We start from the raw sequence: 25,557 nt of genomic DNA on the forward strand, positions 1-25,557 counted from the left end.
ATGTGAACAGGCTTTGATTGCTGGGTTATGTGATTGCTTATGTGAAAATACTTTAAAGACAGGTTTGTAACTGTATTGAAGGGATAATAGAGTGATAAGGGTAGTGAGCCGTATAAGAAGGGAGGAAAATGTAAAAGAAAAAGAAAAATTATAAAAAGGAGTAAAAGTTAGAAAAGACTGAGTGGACAAATGAAGTAGTTTTATGTTGTGTGTGAAAATAATATAGTGATTGGAGCGAGCCGCTGGTTGACAAAAAACAGTGAAAAGAGAAAAAAGAAAGCGCGCCAGAGATATAGAGAAAAAAAGTGCACCAGAGATATAGAGAGAAAGCGCGCCAGAGAAAAAGCATGCTAGAGAGAAAAAAGCGCTGAGAGATAAATGTGTGTGTGTCTGTGTGATTTTGTCTTGAAGTGTGGCCACGGTTGTTAAGGGGAATAAGAAATTAAAGGTTACTGTTTAATTAATTATAAAGGTATGAGAAGATTGGAGTCTAGAATCATACTATATGTAGATGTTGAAGTAACTATTACAAGCTTGGGAAATTTTGAGCGAGTTGTGATAAGAGTAATTACAATTATGAGACGAGGTAACAAAGTTACTGAGAGAGAAATAAAAATAACAGGATATCAGTAAAATGAAAATATATCTTTTTGGAAGGCCTGTAAGAACTGATGAAACACATTTAATACCAGTAACACAAGAGTATGTACCAGCGCTGTCATTTAAAGCAATAAAAATACGTTTGTTTGGGAGAAAAAGGAGAAGATAGATGATTGAGGTACTTGAGGTTAAGTTTAAAAGTAGGATTACATACAAACAGTTGACAGTTACCGTAACGGCTGTGACGAGTGTCAATTTAAACGGAAATCGCGAATTTGGGCTGAGAAAGTGGAAATTGGTAGAAACTTGGACAGGATCTGATCTTGTCCATAGTAATAGGGCGTGGTTGGGTCAACATTTGAATAGAAGTTTAGGTGCGCCGATAGACAGTAGAGTGAGGGGGTTAGAGTATCAACTGTAGTCATTGTATGGACCGTGATCTATTAATAGAGACACAGGGAATTCGTACACACTTCTGGCTTCAGAGAACATATAAAGATATATCGGGAAGGGAGTATTGGCAGTCGAATACATTAATTAATAAAAAACTGTGGAAATTAACGCAATGGGCTAATTGGGATGAAGTTCGGGCAGTGTTTCCAAGTCATAGACTAAAGGACAGGATAAGACGAATTTGGAGCAAGGATTTTTTGGCACCAGTGTTAGATACTTTGTTGACTAGTGATGAAGAATTGGAGGCTGTACTTAAAATAGACTATTTGCCTTGGGGTCCTTATGGACCCCCGGCAGGGGACGTGCAGTGTAGAGAGCTAGAAATCCACCTCTGGATTGAGAAAAGAGAGGTGCTCTGGGAGAGAGGACCAGCTACATCTGTGTTGAGAGGTGGGATTGATGCTTTGAGGCTATATCAGTATTGTGAGTTGTTAGCGAGATTAAATACCACAGTGGGCAAGATACATGCAGTTGTGGATTGGAATAGAGATTTAGTCTTGGGTCGTGAGCGTATACAAAGAGCAGCACAGGGAGAACGATAGATATGGATGTTGTATATAGAACAAGTCCAGTATATTTGTTTTCCCAAAGAAAGATGAGTTATGGACCAGACAGAAGGCATCTGCTTTAGGATGGTGGTGGCCAGTGCGATGGGTTAAAATTAGAGAGACAGATCCAATATATGCCATATTACAGCCAAATCCGGATCTGGAAGCAGTAGTGGTACACAGCACACAGAGCACTAGGAGTACGGCTATGGTATGAGTCCAACATGTTATTAGAAATTCGCAGAGTGAGCTGGTTAAGGGAGATTATTTTCATCCTCTTCCGTTGAACTAAGGGAGTGTGGGGGCACGATTGGAGAAAGCTTAACTGTTTAAAATGTCTTGAGTTTGTAATAAGATATAATACTGGAAAGGTTATAATAAAAATACAAAATAATAATAGATTTTGTTTTTAACAGGAGAAGCAAAGTGTGTTCCAGTGGAGAGGGAGAGAGAGAGAGAGAAGTAGAGAGAGGAGGGGGGACTGCGTGCATACTAAAAGCCCCACCCACGTGGAACGCAGGAGTCTCCACTCACACACCCACACACACACACAGAGCTTCTATCACAGACAGCACTGACCTATAAGAAGACTTAGGCAATTAATTCATAAAATACGACTAAAAATGGGCAATAAGTTAGCTAAACCTGAGCAACAAGGACAAAGTACACCCTTTAGTTTACTGCTCTCAAAAGGCATTGCAACCAGGAAAGAATTAAGACAGTGCATGAAAGAATGGAACAAGCTAACACGCTTTGAGGAAAAACAATGGCCCCTTAGAGGATCATTTGATATAGAATTATGTGACATGGTAAAAAACTTAGAGGAGAAAGGCACACGTAAAACACAGGCTCAATTAGTTGAGGACCAAATAAAATTAATGACTACTGGGAAAAAGGATAGAAGGATACAGGCCCAGCTTATTAAGAAGCAGCAAAGATTGGCAATCTTGCAGGCATTTAGAAAGGGAGCAGAGCAGCCAAAGGAAAAAGAACCAAAAAGCCCACAGATAAAAATGAATGAAGAGAGACCTCCTCCATATGCACCAGCACCTCGTACCATTTCAAAACGCAAAAGAGTTGCTCGCCACTTTCCAGTGATTGAAACAGAGGAATGGAAAGAAGCGGAGCTGCAAATGAAAGGATCATTAAGGTTCAGGACTGAGCCCACAGAACAAGAGAGAGGGGAAACAGAGGCCCAAGAGAAAGAGTTGATTGATTTACACAGTCGTGAAGATTTAGTAACATCACCAGCTATGTCAGAACCTGCCTCAGTGACAAGTGAGGAATAGCTGCGTCATAGTATTGAGATGAGGCCGCAAACTTTTGAAATGGGACCTGTGCCAGGAAGATTTAGCACCCCTAATTTTGGGAATGCAGCAGTTTCAATGCCCAACCCACAAACTGAACGTTTTCTGTCATATGAGCCACAGGCAATGCCAAGGAACATTATGTGCGGTGAACCAGTCCTCCAACAGATACATGGAGAAATTGTCATTGAACCAATTGAAGAAGCAAGACAAAGACAACAAGCAATAAGAGAGGAAATGGATTCATTGATGAAGTCCACGCTGGAGGAGAAGCAAAGGCTGGAGGAGTTGAGGGAAGCAGCAAAAGAACACCTAGAACAACATAAGCAGTATGAAGAAGAAATGACAAGAGAACGCCAAGAGCTCCAAGAAAAGTATCAAGAACAAAAGAAGAAATTCGAAGAACAATAACAACAAAGAGAGGAAGAAGGGAGACAAAAAGAGGCGGAGCGTTTGAGCTTAGATGAAGAATTTAGTGATGACGAAGAAGATCCACACCGATCCAAGTATGACCTCAGACCAAGACGTCTACTCCCCCTACTGTACAAAGGGTACAAGCGCACCTATGTGCCCTGGTCATTTGCAGACTTAAAAGCATTAATTGAACAGCTGCCAAGTATTAATGATGGAGGACAGAAATGGATCACAGCTTTTGAAGAACGCACAGCCGGACAACGATTGGCAATAGGAGATATTAAAGCCATATTATCTCAAACAATAGGAGTAGGAAAAGTGAAGATGGAAGCTATTCTTGGATTGGCTGATATGTCAGCATTAGCTACCACACAGGATGATGATGACAGGTCCTTTGACCCATATAGAAATAGTGTGTGGGATGCAATAAGAAAAGAGTATCCATCGATAATGGATCCCAGCCAACTGGAAACAATGGAGTTGAAACCAGGAGCACGCGTTAATGATTTCATCAGTAGCTTCCAGAAAAAAGTGGCTAGAAGAAACAGGGTCATCCTGGAACCAAACTGAAACTAATCAAAGGCTTTTCCAAATGATGTTAAAGAGAAGTATGCCACAGGAAGTACAGAATGCTTTGGATGAAGTTGTGGGCTTACACAATATGGAGTGGAAAGTATCCAAAGACCATGTGATTCATCATGTAGAAAGGTACAGGAAAAAGAAAGAACAAGAGAAAGAAAGCAATGAAAAACTGGCAACACGCCTACAACAAGCACAGCTGAATGAATTGAAGAAGAAGGATAAAAAGAAAGAAGAGATGGCTAATCAAGCTCCAGTTATAACACCACAAGGAGGAGTGTCAATACCAAAACCACAAGACCAAGTGATGCTATCTCAAGAACCTGTGATCACACAGGCATCAGTTGTAACTCAGCCCAATTCAGCAGTCCAACCAAATCAAGTGACTCAACCAGGTCAAGTTAATCAGATGATGCAACCAGGACAAGCCATCAATCCACAAATTATGCCAAACACTCAGCCTGTTCCAGTTACTACCGGGATGCCTCCAATTAATGTTTATGTGAATGGAGGACCAGGAAATAGAGGAAGAGGAAGGGGAAGAAACAGAGGAAGAGGAGGTCTAGGGAGATCAATGAGCATGCCCCCAATGGGCATCCCACCCCAAGTAGAAAATCAACAGATGCCAAACATGCAAGGAGACCAACCATACCCACAATATCCACGATCTCCAATATATTGTTGGACATGTGGACAGCCAGGACATGTGAGCCGCAACTGCACCAATGGAGACACATCCAACCAAGAATGGTATTGACGGTGCCCAGAGAACCTAGGGGGGGAATATCTGCATTTGGTGGCCTCCACAAATTCAGGGGGGGAACCCAAATTGCAGGTGTCAATCAATGGCCAAAAAAACTTTACCTTTTCTAGTGGATACGGGAGCCACACACTCTGTGACTGGCCCACATGGGGCACACCTCCCCTTGTCTAATAAAAAGATCAGGACACAAGGTTTCTCTGGGAAGATGCAAACATTGAAATTTACAGAACAATTAGAACTGGCCATTGATTCACAAAGAGTAGTAATGCCCCTATTATATTCAGATTCATGTCCAGTAAATTTATTGGGAAGAGATATATTGTGCAAGCTGAATGCTGACATTAAATGTACCCCTGATTGAGTGCTTGTAGATTTTCCAGCGCCAGTATGGCAAATGTTTTTGACTACAGCTGAACAGGAACCCCCAACACATTTACCATTGGTTTATTGGCTGAAATTGATGGAGCCTAATCTGTTTAACAACTACATGCTATGGAAGACATGGATACAAGCTGTTCGACCAGAAATGATAGAAGTAATTGATGATTTGCACTGCACACTCCTGTATGACCCAAAGAGTGCTCATGGAGAGTATGATTCAGCTTGGAGAGATTGTATGGAGGGAAGAACTTTTCTTGTAATTACAGGAGATTTAATTATAGGTCCACAAGGAGTAGCTGTATATGCAGAACTGGACCCGGATGTTATGCAATGGTATAAAGTCCAAGATGCTGTTCCACATGTTTCATTGATGGTTTCAAAGGATTGCCAAACTTAAGGACCTTGGACCAATGATGAAAGCCAGCAAGGAAGTGAATTGGATAAAGACTGACAATAAATACATCCATCGTTCAGTGGATGGTGCCTATTATCGGATTGCAATGAAGTCAGTGGATAGAACGGTGGCAGAAAAGGTCTTGGTAGACAGATTTCAACCAGCTTCTCATTATGTTCTCACCGAAGAACAAAAAATGATATTAAAACAAGTTCCTGATGAGCTATGGACCAAGCATCACACAGATGTGGGCCTAGTTAGGTCTGCAGGAGAAGTTCAAATTAGGCTAAAAGCACAGGTAAGACTTCCCTATCAAAGACAATATCCTCTTAGTGCAGCTGCGTATGAAGGGATTAAACCAACAATTGAGGGACTAGTGGAAGCAGGAGTTTTAGTTGAAACTAAGAGTCCATGTAATACTCCAATCTTTCCAGTTAAAAAACCAAACTCAGAAAAATGGCGTTTAGTGCATGATTTACGTGCAATAAACGCTGTGGTTGATGCTGAAACACCTGTTGTGCCAGATCCATATACTTTGCTTTCCAATATTCCAGCTGATACAATGTATTACACAGTTGTTGATTTGTGTTCAGCCTTCTTCAGCATTCCATTGCACGAACAGTCCAGATATTTGTTTGCTTTCACATATGGGGGTACACAATATACGTACACAAGACTGCCACAAGGGTACTGCGAGAGCCCTTCAGTTTTTAACAGAGTAGTGGCAGCAGATTTAAATAATATTCAGGTGGAAAGTACAATCTTACAGTATGTAGATGATTTGTTGATTTGTAGCCCTACTAGAGAGCAGTGTGAAAAAGACTCTATAACAGTCCTGACAGCTTTAGCTGAGAAGGGACATAAGGTCAGTAAAGATAAGTTACAATTTTGTGCCAGAGAAGTAGACTATCTAGGACGACGATTAAGGGGAAATGAAAGGTCAGTTATGCCATCTCACATAAAATTAGTTCAAAGTGCACTGAAACCAACAACAGTTTCTGAAATGTTAACGTTTCTAGGAATGGTAGGATATAGCAGGCAATGGATATGTGATTTTGCTCTAAAAACTGCTCCTTTGAGGAGAATGATGCGTAGTGTGGGTCAACAGAACCTCAAGGGACGGCTAGTGTGGGATGAAGAAGCTGAGCAGGCCTTTGAGGCCATTAAAATAGATTTGTGTACAGCCCCAGCACTTGCCAGCCCAGATTATTCTAAACCATTTCAGTTATTTGTAGCCACAAAAAATGGGTATGCTAATGCTGTTTTAGCACAAGAACATGATGGTCAAAGTCAACCAATAGCTTACTTTAGCACGCAACTAGACAAAATTGAACAAGGAATGCCACCTTGTTATCAAGGACTAACAATAGCAGTATTTGCTTATGAAAAAGCAACATCTATTACGATGGGACATAAGGTTGAGCTTTTTACAAATCATGCCCTACATACTTTGTTAACGTCTAATTCTTTTGTGTTGACTAATGCTAGGAGGACAGGATATGACATCATTCTTTCAGCTCCTGAGTTGACAATACGGAAGTGTTCCAAAGTGAACCCAGCAGAGAGGTTAGCTACACCTGAGGATGGTGAACCACATGATTGTGAGTTGTTGACTGCAAATTTTTTGAAACCTAGGCAAGACTTGTATACTGAGCCGTTGATAGACAAAGATTTACTTTTATTTGTAGATGGTTCTTGCTTTCGAGGACCACAAGGAAATTTAGCGGGTTTTGCTGTAGCTAAATATAGGCCACACACTGATGACTTTGAGACAGTGTTTAGAGCTAGTGTCCCACAACCCTGTTCAGCCCAATTGGCTGAAATAAAAGCACTAACGACTGCCTGTCAATTAGCAAAAAACAAGCGTCTGACAGTTTTTTCTGACTCAGCCTACGCTTATGGCGTGTGCGTTATTTATGGCTCCATATGGGCTCAAAGAGGTTTTGTAAGAGCCGACGGGACAAATATTTCTCATGGGGATGCGATAGCAGAGTTATTAGAGGCAATTCAACTTCCTGAAAAACTCGCTATAGTCAAATGTGCAGGACATAAGTCAGATAGTTCTTTAATAACTAGGGGAAATAATTTCGTTGATCAGCAGGCTAAGGAAGCTGCACAGCAGTTCTTCAATGTCCAATAGAGGGCCAGATGGGTGATCATCCACGATTAGGTCGAGATCTTAGTTTATCCGATCTCCAGGAGCCTCAGTATACAGCAGATCTAACTAGCCTCAAAGAATTGCAGCGTTTAGCGGCAAGATTTGAAAAAGACAATTGGAAGCGCAGAGGAGCAACATGTATTCATGACATTTGGTATGGGCCAAATGGCTTGTATGTGGCGCCTTTAAAGTTACTAAACATTTTAATACATGATGCACATGGACCAACACACGTAAATCAAAAAGAAGTAATTAAGTTAGTTAAACAAGATTGGTGGTCTCCTTATTTGGTTCCAGCTATCGATGAATATTTGAGCAGATGTGTGCCATGTGTACAGTACAATTATAGAAAGTCATTTACTGCCCCTTTGGGATACATTCCAGTACCAGATGGTCCTTTTAGGCATATAGTAATGGACTATGTAGACATGATTAAACCAGTTCAAAGGTATCGGTACGTCCTAATGATAGTAGACGTTTTTTCTCGTTGGGTGGAAGCACAGGCAACTACTAAGGAAGACGTGGGTTCAGCGGCTAGATTTCTGTTAAGAGAAGTCATTCCCAGGTTTGACATACCTGATAAGATTAGTTCTGATAATGGCCAACACTTTGTCACTAAAGTTATTGCAACAATCACACAGGCATTACACATCAAGCGCAGACTTGGATGTGTTCATCATCCACAATCACAGGGTATGGTTGAACGCCAAAATGGTATTCTTAAGGCCAAAATTGCTAAGTTATGTGAGGCTAGTGGACAGAAAATTAATTGGTTAAATGCCCTTCCATTGGCGCTAATGAGTATGCGAATGTCGACTAATCGTAATACGCATCTGACTCCGCATGAGATGCTTACTGGACGGCCAGTGCCTGTAACTTACTTGAGGGCACCTACTAGAGGTCCCCGGCTCGAGCAATTGCAAGACGAGTTGCACGATTATGTCACTTGTTTGACAAAAATTCATAGGGAAATTTTTCATGACGTTAAGGGAGCTACTGAAGGGCATAGGTCAGTGATTAGAGAGGAGGAACTGAAAAAAGTACTTCCAGGCGATTGTTTATATAAAAACCTTCAAAAAAGGCTGGCAACAACCACGACGTGAGGGTCCTTTCAAAGTGGTCCTAGCTACTCCAACTGCTATTAAAGTGGAGGGAAGAAAAGTATGGATTCAGTTGAATCATTGTTCAGCTGCTCCAATAGCACTCAGACCCCCAGAACCAGTCCAGCCAGAGGGACGGGACAGCCAAGACGATTCCGGAGGGGAAGGACCAAGTCAACTCCCAAGACCGCGAACCAGAGCTGTGGCCCGGAAGGAACTGAGACCACCTGTTAGAGAGGACAGTGACGACTCTGATGCTGAACCAGCAGACTTGGGTCCACCGGCGGAACCGGAACCAGATTCACCAGACACAGACTGAGGTAGGATTCGGGCTAAGGAGAGTCTGCTGGAGCCCAGTTGAGGTGGGACGAGTGCTGATAGGGCGTGCCCACACTCCGAGCACCAAAATACTACAAGACGGGTAAAGGCTCCCCCTGTTTGCCAGAATCTCTACATGTACTCACATATACACACATTAGCACATACACATTCATAAACATGTTGCAAATTCTAGTTATATTGCTAGCCATCACACCCTTAATCAATGGCACTGAGTTAACTTTGACAATTACGGAAGGTAATTCCACCACCTTCAATTTTGATTTTTGTTCAGTGGTCTCTTGTTTAGATACAACCTATGCCCAACAATTGATGACTACAGACAAGTATATGTGTGTGAGTACCATATATCAGCATGACCCCTCTTCGGTCTGCAGGTGATGGGATGAAGTATGGTGGAATACAGGTGTTAATGGATACACATACAGACAGACCACACCCAAGTGGAAGCAATTCCAGAATAGTCTTACCTTAATTCAAGGTCGTAGCACCCACCCATGCTCACAGAATTGTAATCCACTCTATCTCACTATTAACAATGCTACTGTTCTGATGAATGGGACATTCGGCCTAGGAGCGGATGTCACGGGTAGAGACCCCATTGGTAGATTTAAAATTGTAGTCCTTAAGCCCAATACCACCATTTCACCTAAAGTTGTTCCAGAAATCGAGACTCTTTCCTTTAGAGACTCTGATGAGGTGATAGCAGTAGAGACTGGATTTAGAGATACTAATAAATGGATTGACTGGATACATTACACTGCACTCACCTTAGGTGCAAAGAATTGTTATGCCTGTTCTACAGCTAAGCCAGTACTGACTTCATCACCATTTCCAGCCTTGATAGGTGATTACAATCGTACACTTTTTGTTGACTCTACTTTCTCATAGAACACTTTCAAATGACTCTGACTGTGCCGCTATGCATTGGAAATTCCCACCAGTGCAAAAGATAGATCATATCCCACCCCGGTTCGAGCCTGGTAAAGGCAACTACACATGTTTCACTCGACATAACACTGACGGTAAGGATGTTTCCCCACTGTGTACTCACTTATAATACAACTGGCTTCCCAACATTGAATTTTTCCACTATGTTAGTTGCTAGAGCTGATGTTTGGTGGTATTGTAAAATAACCACCCTTAGGCCTACCCTACCCAAGAGTTGGAAGGGCACATGCGCCCTCGCAGTACTTACTATGCCTGTAGATATAATTACACTACATGACAACACACCTTACCATAGACGTAAGAGATCAACTTCTGTTCCTGGCAGTTTTGATAACACAATTTACATTGATGCTACTGGGGTCCCTAGAGGGGTCCCTGACGAGTTTAAAGCGCAAAACCAAATTGCAGCAGGCTTTGAGTCAGTTTTGTTTTGGTGGTCTACCATTAACAAGAATGTAGATTGGATCAATTACATCTATTACAACCAACAGCGCTTCATTAACTACACTAGAGATGCTGTCACAGGTTTAGCTGAACAACTGGATGCCACCAGCTTGATGGCTTGGCAGAATAGATTAGCTTTGGATATGCTTTTGGCCGAAAAAGGAGGGGTTTGTGTTATGTTTGGTGCAAGCTGTTGTACTTACATTCCTAATAACACTGCACCAGATGGTTCTGTTACAAAAGCCTTGCATGGTCTAACTGCTCTAGCCAATGAACTCGCAGAAAATTCAGGCATTGATGACCCATTTTCCAAGATGTTAGAATCATGGTTTGGGAAATGGTCAGGTTTGGCCAAGTCATTATTGGTGGCTATAGCTACTGCTGCAGGACTCTTGGTGACTTGTGGCTGTTGCATCATTCCATGTGTGCGAGGTCTTTTGGAGAGGCTCATTGACACGGCCCTAACGAAGAAGGACGCAAGAAACGCATATCTGATGATGACTTCCAACGAACAGGTCGATGATGACTCCTACAATGAACTACTCGAACTGTCTTAAACACCATTTACTTCCATCTGATCACGTCTACGACTTCAAACACTCGTTTGGGCGGGGATGATTGTACTGGTGACCTCTCGCCCCGCCCACAACGGTTCTGCAGCTTCCAGAAGCTGGTGTGTTTTGCTGTAAGGGCAAGCTGACCGTAAAGAGTGAAGCCAAGCTGATAGGGAACCGGACGGTATCAGTGTTGGAACCAGTTTCAAAAACATAAATTGATTAAAAACCTTGAGAGGATGGGAGTAGCTTGGAATAGCTGAGTATGTAAGTTTTTTAAAAATCCAAGGACGCGTGAAAGTTGAAATAAGGGTTACCAAATGAAGCAAAAAAATAAGAAATAATGGGAACCAAAGTGAAATAAAGAAAGGTGAGAGGGAGGGGGCGATTACTTCATCGCCCCCAAACAGGGTATAAAAATTGATGTTTCTGTATTATGCATTGCATTTGGTTGTCCGGAGCCATCTTGCCACCTGAAGCTTAATAAATGAAGAGTGGGCCTTTTCCTTCCTTCAAAAAGAACTCAACGGCTGAAGTCTTTTATTCAACTTTCTTTTATTCTTGACTGAACTTTTATTTTGCGAGAACAGACAATTAGATTTATTAAAACCCTAAAACATAGTTATAGAACAGAATAATTTAATTTCATCCATATGTTGGGGCTTTGAGCGAGCGGGAATCGCCTTGGTCCTGACAGGAGCCTAAGCTAATGTAAGGAAATATTAAATCAGACGCATCATCATGTTTAAAAATGCTAGTTGTGTTTCTTCCCCATCCTGTGGTATTTTTTTCTCCATACAAATATAGATCTTCCAGGTTTGACCTGTCAGCTCTTTCCTTGTGAGAACAAATGCGTCATCGGGACTGTTTCATCTCTGAAGTGGATCTCGACCTGCAAACACCATTTTAAGCTGCTAAAATTGTTTGAAGGATGCACAACAAGAACAGAATGCACAAAAAATTTTCAGCTCACAGTGGTGTTCGCAGGTCCAGTTCCACTTCATTCATTTTGAAGAGCAGCAGTCCTGGTGAAGCACTTGTTCTCATCACAGGAAAGGACAGCTGACAGGTGAAATTACACTCACATAGAGGAGAAAATACCACTGGATTGGGAAGAAACACAACTAGCATCTTTTAAGACCACTTTTGGATGGTAATGGCTGATGTGCTCTTAATTATTGTCTACCTGTATATTCTTTGCAGGAACCTCCTGCTATACCTCAAAGCAGTTCATGCTGAGTCTAGACCACAAAGTTGTGAATGACCAAATCTCCACCTTCATTTCTGCTATCTGTTTGATGTTTGGAAGCTATTACTGCCTCAATATCCATTATCCCGTGTATTTGGGCTCCACCCTTGAGTTCCTTCAGAGGTGTGTGTATGTGTGTGTATATATATATATATATATATATATATATATATATATATATATATATATATATATATATATATATATATATATATATGAATTCTTGTGTTCACAAAGGTGTTTCTTCAACATCAATCCAGAGAGGGGCACAAAAATTGAAACAAGGAAAAACAACTGTCCGTGAACCCAAGGGTCCTCACCCTCATCGCAGATCTCTCTGATCATGAGTGGAGAGGGACATGTTAAGGATGGATTTATCCAACTGAACTCTTATACAGTACTAGCTGTATGGAACAGTGTACACTGTTAATTGTTGACATTCAGAATAGTGTTCTTTGATGTTTTCAGCTAGCTTTAGTGTTTTAATAAGCAGTGTGTGGTTCTGTTAAATTCATGTGAACTGGCTTGTTGTATATTTTGGTGGAATTACTAATGCCTAATGATTACTTGAACAGTAAGTTCAAAGCAACAGCAATTTTGTTTGTCATTTTTGTTGGAGGCTGTTCTTTCAGTTAGCTTAAACATTTTAAAGGGGAAGACTGACTTTCATTATATAATTCTGAAAATGGCAAACAGTAATTTAGTTCAAGATTTTACAATACATCCAGGGAGTTTTCCAATTTTGGCTGCCAGAAGCAACTTTTCAGAAGATTTGGTCACTTTTTTTATTGGAAATCGTCTGTGACCCATGCAGGGAGTTTGCAGAGCTTATTGGCTATCAATGCATTGAAGTGAATAAAACGGTCTCTCAAGACCACTTGAGCCTTTGTTTCAGTGCTTTTGTGACACTCCAGAGTAGGTTGAAGGCTGCTGGCATTACTACGATCTAATAATCTCCTCTAAAGTAAGTAAACTGAGCACGTCTAACAAATGTTTTAACATTTTAAGAGTAAAATGTCTTAATTATCTATACACACGAGTCTTGTATAAATTCTGTTTATTACAAGTGTAAAAATGTAAGTCTTTCACTCTTGCCACCTTTTTTGAATTGCTTTCATGCTCCTGTGTTATAGACTTCCTGGCCTTTGTGGCACCCAGGAAAACGGTGAGATTCTAATACATTTAAATATCAAAAGCGACCTGTTTTTGATTTTAACTTTCAACGATGATTTGTTTGGCATTTATGCTTTATTGGACAGATGCAGTATTAATAGACAGGAAACACAGCGGAGAGAGGGGATGATATGCAGAAAAGGGCCCAAGCTTGAATGGAACCTTGGATGCTCCAATAACAATATGTATATGTGTTCTACCAGGTGAGCCACTTGGGAGGCCTGGCTGTTTTTGGGTCTGAGTTTAGCCATTTGATTGTAATTTGCAGCCTGTGCATTGAAAATAGAGAACAGTTCATGGTTGAGATGATTTCATCTTTCACTTAAGAGGATGTATGCCTTCCTGTCTTATTTCCTTACTCTTTCTTTCAGGTCTTATTACATCTACCAGTGGTTGTACTTGACATTTCGTCAACCTCTTTGCTGTCCTACTATTCTGTACTTCTCATCCGATACCAGCTTGGCAAGGATAAATAGTAGTAAGTCGTTGTACAGTTCAGTGTACATTCATTTAACAACAGAAGGCTTTAGGCTCATCTCTTTTTGCAAGCACTGTGTAGCCATTGCGAGTCTCAGCCGTCCAAGTCTCTTTCTTCGGTTGTTTTGATCACTGTTTAAGAAATATTTTATCCGTAGTGATTTTAACTACCAGAATAGACATATTTTGTTCCTTATGGAGACTTGGCCCAAAGTAACCTGTGGTGGGGGCATTACAATATTTAATAAGAACCACCTCAGTTCTGTCCCTTTTATTGCTGTATTATTCAATAGATTGCAACTTTAATGTTGAGATTCATCTCATGAACTTCCTAGCCATACACCACAAAATCATTTAACTTTCTCCTCAGCACGGTGCAGCTGGAAAAGGCGGGGCTGTCAACTTTGCAGGAATGTGTGATGGTGAGCACTTTGATTTGTCATCAGCGTTATCAACACTCAGCATTGAGTGAGTACATTTAATTGATAGACTTTTAAACTAGTGTCACCCTTAAATGTTTGTTTGATTCCCCCCCCAAGTTAAAACTACTGTGCAAATGATAAACCATATGTAAACATGATCCGTAAATGCCACCGACTTCTCTCAGCCCAAGCTCATTTAAGAAATTCCTTTTAGAAATCATGGATGCTGCCTCCTCCGGGATGTAAAAGGAGGTAGGGAGATTGAGGGAGAAACTGTGGAGACCCCAGGCGAAAAAACCTGCATTCTGTTTTTATTTACATTTTGTACAGCATCCCAACTTTTTTGGAAAAAGGGTTGTATTATTATTATTATTATTATTATTATTATTATTGGTGTTGGTGTTGTTGTTGTTGTTAATGTTTTCTTTATTGTTTTCTTTGTTGTCTTCTTCTGGCTGCAGAGAGGATCCTTGCCAGTCCACAGCAAACGCCTGACTGACAAGTTGTTTGCTTGTCTTCAAGCAGAAATGATGACAGCACCTGCTCAAAGTTCCCGTTTTCTGAACATCATACCCTGACTGTATTGGAGTCTATCCCACCGCTCTGCATTCACGTCTGAACCCAACATCTTGGACACCAGTTATGTCAAGGGTAATTAGAGGTAAGTGGTGATATAGTTCAGTGCAGCAAAGGATAGGTAGATGCAAGCACAACTCTACATACAAGAAACAAACACTCTGGAATGTAGTTTTGCATGTAGTTAGATGATTTTTGTAATTAATAATATAGTTAATCAGGGTGACAGGTAGAAACTGATGCATTTCCACACTAAGTCATCATCAGCATTTGTTTCACCCCATCGACTTACTAGGGTTGGGCTGATGAACGATGCCATCGTCCATCATCGATGGCTGACAGACATTAAAATGTTGAGCCTGTGTCGGTTAGACACAGATTTCAGTGCTAACAACTGAGCTTTTTAAAGTCATTGTGAAGCCACAGTCTCATGTCTGCTGAAGCCCTGTGTTTTTTATGCTTGTAGCATTGCCAGTCCAGTCATAATTTCATCTTCATTCGGCTGTATTGACAGCCACAAACGGCACTTTGTCCCATAACGTCTCGGGGACATTTAATTAGACAAAACATTAACTTAAACATTAACCAAAACATTAACCACACTTTCTTTGACCTTGCTAAAAATGGTAACAAATGACACTTCCTTTCCCCAAACCCAATTTTTTAGCCATAATCACGAAACACAGTGGACACTAGGCATAGGTATCATAAGAATCAGAGGCGTAAGTAACAAATTACATCACTCTCGTTACTATAATTGAGTACAGTTTTCCCTGTAACTACTTTTTGGAGTAGAATTAAATCATAGTACTTTTACTCTAGTTAATTTTTAACAAAATACTTCTACTTCGCTACTTTAATTTTCCTAACTTTACAGAGTGAAAATAAATAATGAGCGTATCAGCTTATCACCCAATAATAAAAAAGCGTGGTTAAATTGAAAAGATTCACCAATCAAGAAACAGCACCTCTGACAAGAAAAACACTACAGAGATGTCCAGTTAAGTGGAGAAGGACAAAGGAGAACTGAACCAGCACATACGAGGAACAGACCACATCCAAACGGTCATCTGTATTCATTTTCACATGAACTAAAGGAGTGTTAACCGAGCTAAACAGGTACCGTGTTTACGGGTTTCTTTTTTCTTTTGTAACGTTAATGCTTCTGTTTATTAAACTTAAAATCTATTGCGTATATTTTATTACAAGTGTCTGTCAGCTACTTTAGTTAACAGGCGTCACCCACAGATTACAGTTCACCGTTTAACATACAGCCTAGTTTAGCTGCTATTTTGGAGATAAACTGTGGTGAACGGCTAAGATTGAAATCTAGTCTAATACATGTTGTTTGTAAACTCTGCACAGTGATTTCTGTCGCACTGTCGACTGGCCTGATCTGATACTGCCCAGCCCCCTCTCTCTCTCTCTCTCTCTCTCCTCTTTCTGTCTCTCTGTCTCTCTTGCCTTCCCCTCTCTTATCCTCTCTCTTCCCTCTTTCTGTCTCTCTTGCCCCCCTCTCTCTCTTACTCCTCTCTCTCTCTCTCTCTCTCTCTCTCTCTCCTCTTTCTGTCTCTCTGTCTCTCTTGCCTTCCCCTCTCTTATCCTCTCTCTTCCCTCTTTCTGTCTCTCTTGCCCCCCTCTCTCTCTTACTCCTCTCTCTTCCTCTCTCTCTCTCCCCCTCTTTCTGTCTGTCTCTGTTGCCCCTCTCTCTCCCCCTCTTTCTGTCTGTCTCTGTTGCCCCTCTGTCTCCCCCTCTTTCTCCTCTTTCTGTCTCTCTTGCCCCCCCCTCTCCTCTTTCTGTCTCTCTTGCCCCCCCTCGCCCCCCCTCTCCTCGCCCCCCCTCCTCTTTCTGTCTCTCTCTTCCTCTCTCCCCCCTCTTCCTCCTCTCTCTCTCTCTCTCTGTCTCTCTTCCTCCCCGTCTTTCTTTCTGTCTCTCTCGCCCCCTCTCTCTTCTCTTCTGTCTTCCTCCTCCTCCTCTCCCCTCTTTCTGTCTCTCTTCCTCCTCTCTCTCTCTCTCTCTCTCTCTCTCTCTCACCTCTTTCTGTCTCTCTTGCCCCCCCACCCTCTCTCTCTCTCTCTCTCTCTCTCTCTCTCTCTCTCTCTCTCTCTCTCTCTGTCTGTGTTTGTCTTTAACTGTGAGAGGCTGTGTAGCTGTTTAACTGTCTAATACAGCAATAATGTCTGATTCTGTATGAAATGATTACTAGTGAAATATATTATCAGTTAAAATACAAAGTTTGAAGGCTGTGAATGTGTTTACTGTCTGTAGAGGTTCACACCTGTTAACGTAAGCTAGAGTCTAGGGAGCTGATAGGCAGCAGGACTAAAATTACCTTTTTAAATAAGCAATCTACTCATAATTTTTAAATAGTAACAGTGCTTGTATTTGAGTAGGAATTTTCAGTACTCTTTAGACCCCTGAGTAGGATGATACTGATACTACTTATTAAGTCTTATCAACACTCTTATTACCACTCTCTGGAATTCGATGCAAAAAACAAAGACGTTACATGAAATTTTGACAGCTTGAAAAAAATGTGAAAAACCTGTGGTCATCTCCCTGCAGGTCAAAATAGTAACAACCATAAGCAATGCACTTAGTCAGTAGTTCATTTGGGAAATAAATTTTTAATTTTGGCTGCTTTAGTTTCACTTTTACCGGGCCTTTTAGGTTGAAGATCCTGAATACAGGTGGGGTACTGGCGTTTGGGAAAAGGGAAAAACAATGCAGGTGCTTTTGTTTCTAGCCTTTGGACTGTTCGTTTTCCTGGCTGTAAATGCTGATTTGCAGAGTTGAAATAAAAAGCTTCAGTTATGGACCAGACCTTTGACTACACTAAGTTTTAGACAGAACCTAAATAACACAATGTGTTACATTTAGCTGCATTATCATTAAATTTAATAAAGTGAGCCCACGTTTTTGAATGTCAGGTAGCAGTTTAATATCAGTTCTCGATACCTATCCCTAGTAATTACCTATAAATAAATAAATAAATAAATGGAGGTAGATATGGAGGAAAAGGAAAGACAATGTGAGTAGCGGAGGTTGGGCTGTGAATAGGCTCAAAAGTGAAATGACATCTGTTTCTACCTTTTGCCCTGATACTCTGTCGACTATAAACTGTATTCTAGAATGCTGTGCCATATTACAGAAACTTCCTATCTTTTAGATTTGAGGGTTAAGATTTTTCACATTTGTATTACAGAAGCAAATTTTATCTTAATTTAGGCTCTTTATCTTATCTTGCAGCATCTTATCTCAAGTTAGGAAATCTTAACCTACTCAGTTGAAGTTGACAGTCAACTGCTATAACTGCTTACCTAGCAACCGACCATGATGTAAAAAGGTCAAACAAAACTTGTGTGCCAAGTTAAAAATATTGTGAGAGCGCCCCCTCATTATTTCTCATTATTCACCACCATCACTGTAATGTTTTATCAACATTGACGGACAAAGGTAATAAAAGGGGATGGTGGAGATCGAGTCTGCAGCGTCTGAGATTTTTAAGAAAAGAAAAGAAAAACATTTCACAGTGAAAGCAGCGTTTTACAGTATGAATAAATGTAGCATCATTATGCTAGTAGTAAACTATGCTGCCTGACGCAGCTGCCTAAAAATGATAGAAATGGATGCCTAAAAAGAAGTCAGGACCCTGTTGGGGTTTGTCCTAAATTCAGTCCTAACTGAAGTTGTCATGGTGACTAAAAAGATTTCAGAGGTAAGAAGTTCCTGCAATATGGTTCCTGGTTTCTCCTATGTATACATCATGGGAGCTCAGCTTAACAACAGTTAACAGTTAACTGTCAGTTTATCTCGGTGTAGGCATCATGCTCAAGAACTACATCAATCTAACTGCTCTTTTTCTGTTTTATGGCTGCAGAGAGGATGGTGCCAGCCGACAGTGAACAAACATCTGATGGGCAACATGTGAGTCTTCAAGCAGAACTGGTGACAATACATGCTTTAAGTTCCAGTTTCTTGAACATCAAGTCCATGTGAGAGTCTATCCCATGTTGAACACCCTCTTCAGTCAAGTCTGGACTCGGTGACTCATTACTCTTGATCAACCAGGGCAAGTGGCTATTTTTTTTCCATGAGGTTTATTCATTCCACGGATTATCCTATATATGGACACATGCTGTTTTTTTCAAGATCTCAACACAAATTTGTGAGTGTATTGGACAAGTTATTAGATCAGTTCAATTTGTTTTTCACAGAGAATCTGTAAATGTAAAAACAGTTTCTTAATATTTATCTGTAGTAGTGTATACCTTAGTTTACAATGGACTTTATTTTCTTTGTAGTTTATCATAAACAGTAGTTGACTGTAAATTCTAACCCTAACTAACTGTAACCCCTTATGTGCTGTACTGTTTTTTTGCGGTGGAATTCTGGCAACCACAGCTGCCGGTAATTTACCGTAAAGTTGAACTTTGCAATAAAGTACTGTAATATATAATACAGTTTTAGTGTGTCCATCACTGACAGAGACCGTAATTATGTTTACAATATATTTGTTGTTTTTAAAATTGTTTACCATAAACAGATTTATAATAAAGCTGTTATTTTTAGAGCATTTTACCGTAAACAGATTTACAATATATGAATATTGAATTTACCGTAAACAAACAACAGTTTTTAACTGTGAAATTTACGGTTGCCAAAAAAGCATACCATAATGTCTTATACATTGTCACCTTACTTTTTACGGTGAAATTCTGGCAACCACAGCTGCCAGTATTTTACCGTAAATTACACAGATTTTTTTTTACAGTGCAGGTAGGTGGCTGCCCCAGGATCGTCCGTACAGACTTGGGAACGGAAAATGTGTTGATTCGTGACATCCAGACATTTCTCCGCCAAGATGATACTGATGACAGAGCTGGAGAAAAGAGCTATATCAGTGGATCAAGTACCACAAACCAAAGAATTCAGAGCTGGTGGGGAATAATGCGCAAACAAGGTGTGGAATACTGGATACAGCTGCTTGGAGAACTGAAAGACGAGGGCTTGTTTGTTGGTGACTTTCTGGACAAGTCACTCGTACAGTTCTGCTTTCGGAACATTGTCCAGGTAAGAAAATGCTAGTGAACTTGCTACTAGAGCCATTCAATGAGAAGTGGATTTTTTGCAATAATTCACTCTAACACAAAAGCCTTGATTGGCTGATTACTTTTAGAAAACAGTGAAAAAATAATATGATTAAATACACTAATGACCAATAAAGAATGTTATTTATACATTTTTTATAATAATCACAATGAGCAAATACTACTACTACTACTACTACTAATAATAATAATAATAATAATAATAATAACAATAATAATGTTTTCTTTTGCAGTTATCTAAATATATAAATAAAATTATTATTATTTAAATACATAAAATGTATTATTGTTGCAGTAATTATTTAATCATAGCATTATTAAACATAAATTATTTTATTATAATCTCATTATTGGCATTATTTATAATTCTCTTTCTACTGCTGCTAACAATAATAATAACAATTATACAGATGTACAGTGGAGGCCAAAAGCTTGAGACCACTAGTGAAAATCCTTCTGTTTTGAATTCCTTTCTAATTTAATACAGAGCTCTTCATTACAAATTATATAATCAGATTTGAGTGAAAAGCAGTATCTTTTAAATTTTCCATGTGTTTCAGAGTTTCTTAGTGTTGCCCTTTTTTTCTTTTTTGACAGGGTCCCAAAATGTTAAATTTCATTAAACCAAGCACAGCTGAAAGCAGCTAAATATAAAAGAGTAAGTAATAATAAACTGGAAATTAATTAATATAAGCAGATAAATAAAATGAAGAGATTCATTTGCTGAGCAATAGTTCGTTAACAGTTGACTATATTTGCCAAGAAACAAACTAATCAAAAATGTGTTTGTGCGTATTTCATTTTAGTAATAATTTCGTGTATGACATATAATCTGTTTTTGACCAATTTTACTGTGTTATTTTACTGTGTCGTAAGTAATTGACAGCCAAAGTCCATACACTGGTCAGTAACAGAATCATCCAATACAACATAAAAATATTTTTTCCAATAAGTATAGTCCTGAAAACCAATATCAGTTCATAGTCTGTCATACTATGTACAGTGGGGGCCAAAAGTCAGGGAGTACATTGGAAATCTGGGATTTCTTCATTTAAACCTGAAAATAAACAACATAAAGTGTTACAATTGTGAGAAATTGAAACCAAAGAAATTTTCTGATCAATAAAATTGAGAAGAAATATTCCAGATTCTGAACTATTTGTAGGTCACTATTTAAATGGAAGAAAGTTTGGGTCACTGACTATGTTAAGGCCTTTGAACAAAAAGCTGAGTTTTTTTTTGAGTGTCATCCTTTTCACTGAAGTTTGTATTCAGATGAATTCACAGTGCTGCTGGAGTTTTTAAACACTGTGTCCACTCACTGTCCACTCTATTAGACACTCCTACCTTCTCAGTCCACCTTGTAGATGTAAAGTCAGAGATGATAGCTCATCTGCTGCTGCACAGTTTGTGTAGTTCTTCCTCTAGTCCTTCATCGGTGGTCACAGGATGCTGTTGGCTGGATATTTTTGGTCAGTCCAGCAGTGACACTGAGGTGTTTAAAAACTCCAGCAGCACTGCTGTGTCTGATCCACTCGTACCAGTGCAACACACACTAACACACCACCACCACGTCAGTGTTACTGCAGTGCTGAGAATGATCCACCACCCAAATAGTACCTGCTCTGTGAGGGTCCATGGGGGTCCTGACCACTGAAGAACAGGGCAAAAGGGGGCTAACAAAGTATGCAGAGAAACAGATGGACTACAGTCTGTAATTGTAAAACTACAAAGTGCACCTATATAGTAAGTGGAGCTGATAAAATGGACAATGAGCACAGAAACAAGGAGGTGCTCATAATGTTATGCCTGATCGGTGTACAGCAAGTAAAGCAATGTATATGATTAACTATCGATGAAATTTTGTGAAATACCTTCAATGTAATCTTATGACCTAGTTTGATACTCTCATCGCTTTTCTGCTTCCTAACTACAAATGTTATTTTAGGAACAACTGGATGAGATCAAGGCAGTGTGGAATGCTCACTGTATCAGGCCATGCAGAAATCACAATGTGCCCAGCGGGATTCCTGATGTGATGTATACAGTACCTCAGCTGTGGGCTTCTGAAGAATTCCTTGCTGCACATACTGACCTTGATACATGCAAACAGGCATGCAAGTCCCATGCGATGATGACATATTTGATCTATGTACTGTCATCATGCTTGAATTAGGTTTGAGGTAAGGTGTATCTCAAGTCATGCAGTTATACATGACACTTCGTGAAGCACTTCGCTCCCTTATCCTAAACTGAGTACCAATTGTCTGTACACTCACTAGGGGTGTAATGAAACATTAACATGTTAAACACGTCTTGATTTCTATGCTCAGAGATTGTTTGGCTCAGAAATATAAGTTTTATTTGAAAACAAAAGACTGCAAATTAAAATGTCCTGATATATTTTCTTTAAGACTGTACTGAAATTGTTACACCTTTAATACTGCAATTAATTTGTGCAGGACTCATAAAAATATTTTAAATGTAGTCATTGAGTTTCTTCCATATCTACTTACAAGTAAATAATATTAGTAATTCTTGTTTCTACTATTTTTTTGGGTTGTTGTTTTATTACAGTATTAAAACTTGACATCTAATGTCAGCTCTAAGAAGTGGTAATGCATCTCTTTTCAGCTATGTGTAATAAAACATATCAAAGGAAAAGACAATAGTTGTTAATTTATTTACTTATTTATTGCATGCATTGAGCCAACAATAATTAATTTTCTGTGAATAGTAAAGATATTGTGATAATGTGCAGTTGCACTTGAAACAAGCAGAACACTGTTGGAACGTTAACTTCAGTTAGCTAAACAGTTGAAAGAAATAAAAAAAAGACCAATCTACAACAAACTCTAGTTGGAAACGCAAGTACAAGGTAACGAAAATGTCCACTTAGCAGTACAAAAATGGTAAGTTAATGCGAACAAATTGCTCTTTCAGGGCAATGAAGATGGACGTTTCGAATTATCAGCTTGTTGTGAGCAGGATGACTAAAGTATGTCGTACAAACAAACATTTCAAATCAAAATATTTCTATCTAACCAGGCTACAACTGAAATACCCAGTTGTTCATTTCCATTTATGGTGCAGGAGCAAGGTGTGATCACTAGTGTGGGTCCCTGTATGGCAGTGTCCTTGTATAACTTTACTTGAGCCTGCCTATTAATGCTCATACAATGTCTATAACCCAAATGGAACTTTTTAAGACAAGGTCAAAGTCATTGCGAAGATCTGGATCGCTCTGGTAGTTGGTAGGTATGATTAAATAGCACCCACATGTATGCGCCTGAGGTCGACACTGGAATGAAGAGGTTTCTGTGAACTGCACTGTGATGGGATGTCCAAGTAGGATGTCTGCCCCTGTGCAGAAACGAAGAAAAGACTTCAAGTTGAGGTCATCTGTCTCCCCAATATACTTCCTTAGGTGTCTTGCCACTGTGTTCTGAAGTGCAGTCATTTCTTCTGGGAACTTCAGAAGTGCTCTGACAGGCTTAGATGTTGGAATGCGTTCTTCCATCATCTCCACAAGTCTCTGTGGATAAAAAGTGCCTGCCAAACACTTCAAGATGGGTCTCCAACATCTAATAACAAACATTGGTGTTTGAATAGGAGCTTTGTCTTTGTCTTCTTGTCCTATTGTTTCTTCATTCTGTTGTTCTAGCCTGATTCCTTCTGTAAACATTCTTTGCCCTTGTTGCTCTTGGTCAGACTGCAGGACAGTTAAGTCTATAGTAATTAAATTGGCTTCTGAAGACTGACTTTGGTGGACATCAGGGGACGTAATGGTTGCTGAGACTGAAGAGCTTGTTTCTTGGGGAGAACTTGTGGGGAGTTCTGTATCTTGCATATGTTTCTTGGTGCAGAGGTACAAACTGACGATTTTTACCTTGGTTTTGTCATACACATCGTCAACTGTATAGTCACCATCAAGCACATTTTGTGAAAAGTCACGGATGTCACTAACATGATCCTGCAGCTTTAAGGATTTGGACACACTGTTTGGGGAAAAAAAGTGATTCTGCCATTTGTTGGATGCTATTTATTGTTGTACGCTTATCAACAGTGACATGTCTGGTCCCACCTCCTTTCACAGCTCATACCTGTTTAAATTCATTGTCTTTCTCGTTGAAATTCATCCATCCTATTTCTATTCTCCTTGATTTTCTCTTTGCATTTTCATTTCCTTTCCTTCTCTGCTGTTTTGTTTGCCTTTTCTTCAGAAGCACAAAGTCTTGCCTTTATTCTGTCAATTAGTTGACTTTTTCTGGAGCTTGATGCTGCAGGCTGACTGTTGCAACAGAAGGCAACAGTTGCCAATCTGTCTCCATAACTGGGGATGTACTTTGAAAGGTCTTGCTCAGTGGAATTACTGAACAATCAATCTGTAAAATTAAAACACAAGTATAAATATTTGTGTGACTGACTAATTAATGACATTTACACCAAGTATTAGGACAGTTTCAGCTTTATTACTAAACAGTGGGAAGCCACTTGAGCTCAAAACTGACAAACCATGTACTGCTACACAAACAAATTTTACCACAGTATAAAGGACAAGTGAACATAGATACGCTGATTACACTCATACTGCAGTAAGCAATAGGTTAGATGACTGCAGAAAAACAGATATGCCAAAAGCTTTAAAAAAGAAACAACAGATCTTGCTACAAATGTTTAGGTTTTTTGCTTACACACTACAAAGTAAAATATTCACATAATATACAGTACTAATCAAAAGTTTGGACACATCTTCTCATTCAATGGTTTTTCTTTATTTTTATGATTATTATTATTATTTTCTACATTGTAGATTGATATGGCAATCATAACTATGAAGGAACACATATTAATTATGTAGTAAACAAAAAAGTGTGTTAAACAAACCAGAATGTGTTTTATACTTTAGATTCTAAAGGAAGCCACCTTTTGCTTTGCACACTATCTGCATTCTCTCAATCAGCTTCATGAGGTCATCATCTGGAATGATTTTAATTAACAGGTGTTCATTAATTTAATTAACAGGTGTGCCTTGTCCAGAGTTAATTTGTGGAATTGCTTCCCAGACAGCAAGGACGTTTGGGCCGGATGACTTTGGCCGTCACAGAATCCCCCTGGCAGTCACATCTGAACTGCACATTTGTGCCAAGCTTGGGCCAAGTAGCTCTTAATGGCACTAAAATTCTTTGCCGGTCAGTGGATTCAGAACGCATATGCGCCGTATCAGTGAAACGGACCCGCCTAATTTTAAATTATCTCCCACACCCTCTGTTTTTTTCTACCAACTCGCTCTATGGTCTTCGCTGCACCAATGTGCATCTACTGTCTGCAGAATTTAGAGGTAAGCATTTAGGTTATTACAATATTTGCACATATTTTAAGGGGTTATTCTGCTATATTAGATGCTTCTAATATTCAAATGTTATTGTCTTTCTTATTAGCACTCAATTTGTCAAGCAAGCTGAACGGTAACGTTAGTGAATAACGGTTAACATTAGCTAGCTAGCCAGCTATGCTAGCGGAGATAGCTAGCTAGCAAACCAAATTACCTGCCCCAACCAGA

This window comes from Colossoma macropomum, unplaced genomic scaffold (assembly GCF_904425465.1).
Source record: "Colossoma macropomum unplaced genomic scaffold, Colossoma_macropomum, whole genome shotgun sequence".
Classification (NCBI taxonomy): Eukaryota; Metazoa; Chordata; class Actinopteri; order Characiformes; family Serrasalmidae; genus Colossoma; species Colossoma macropomum.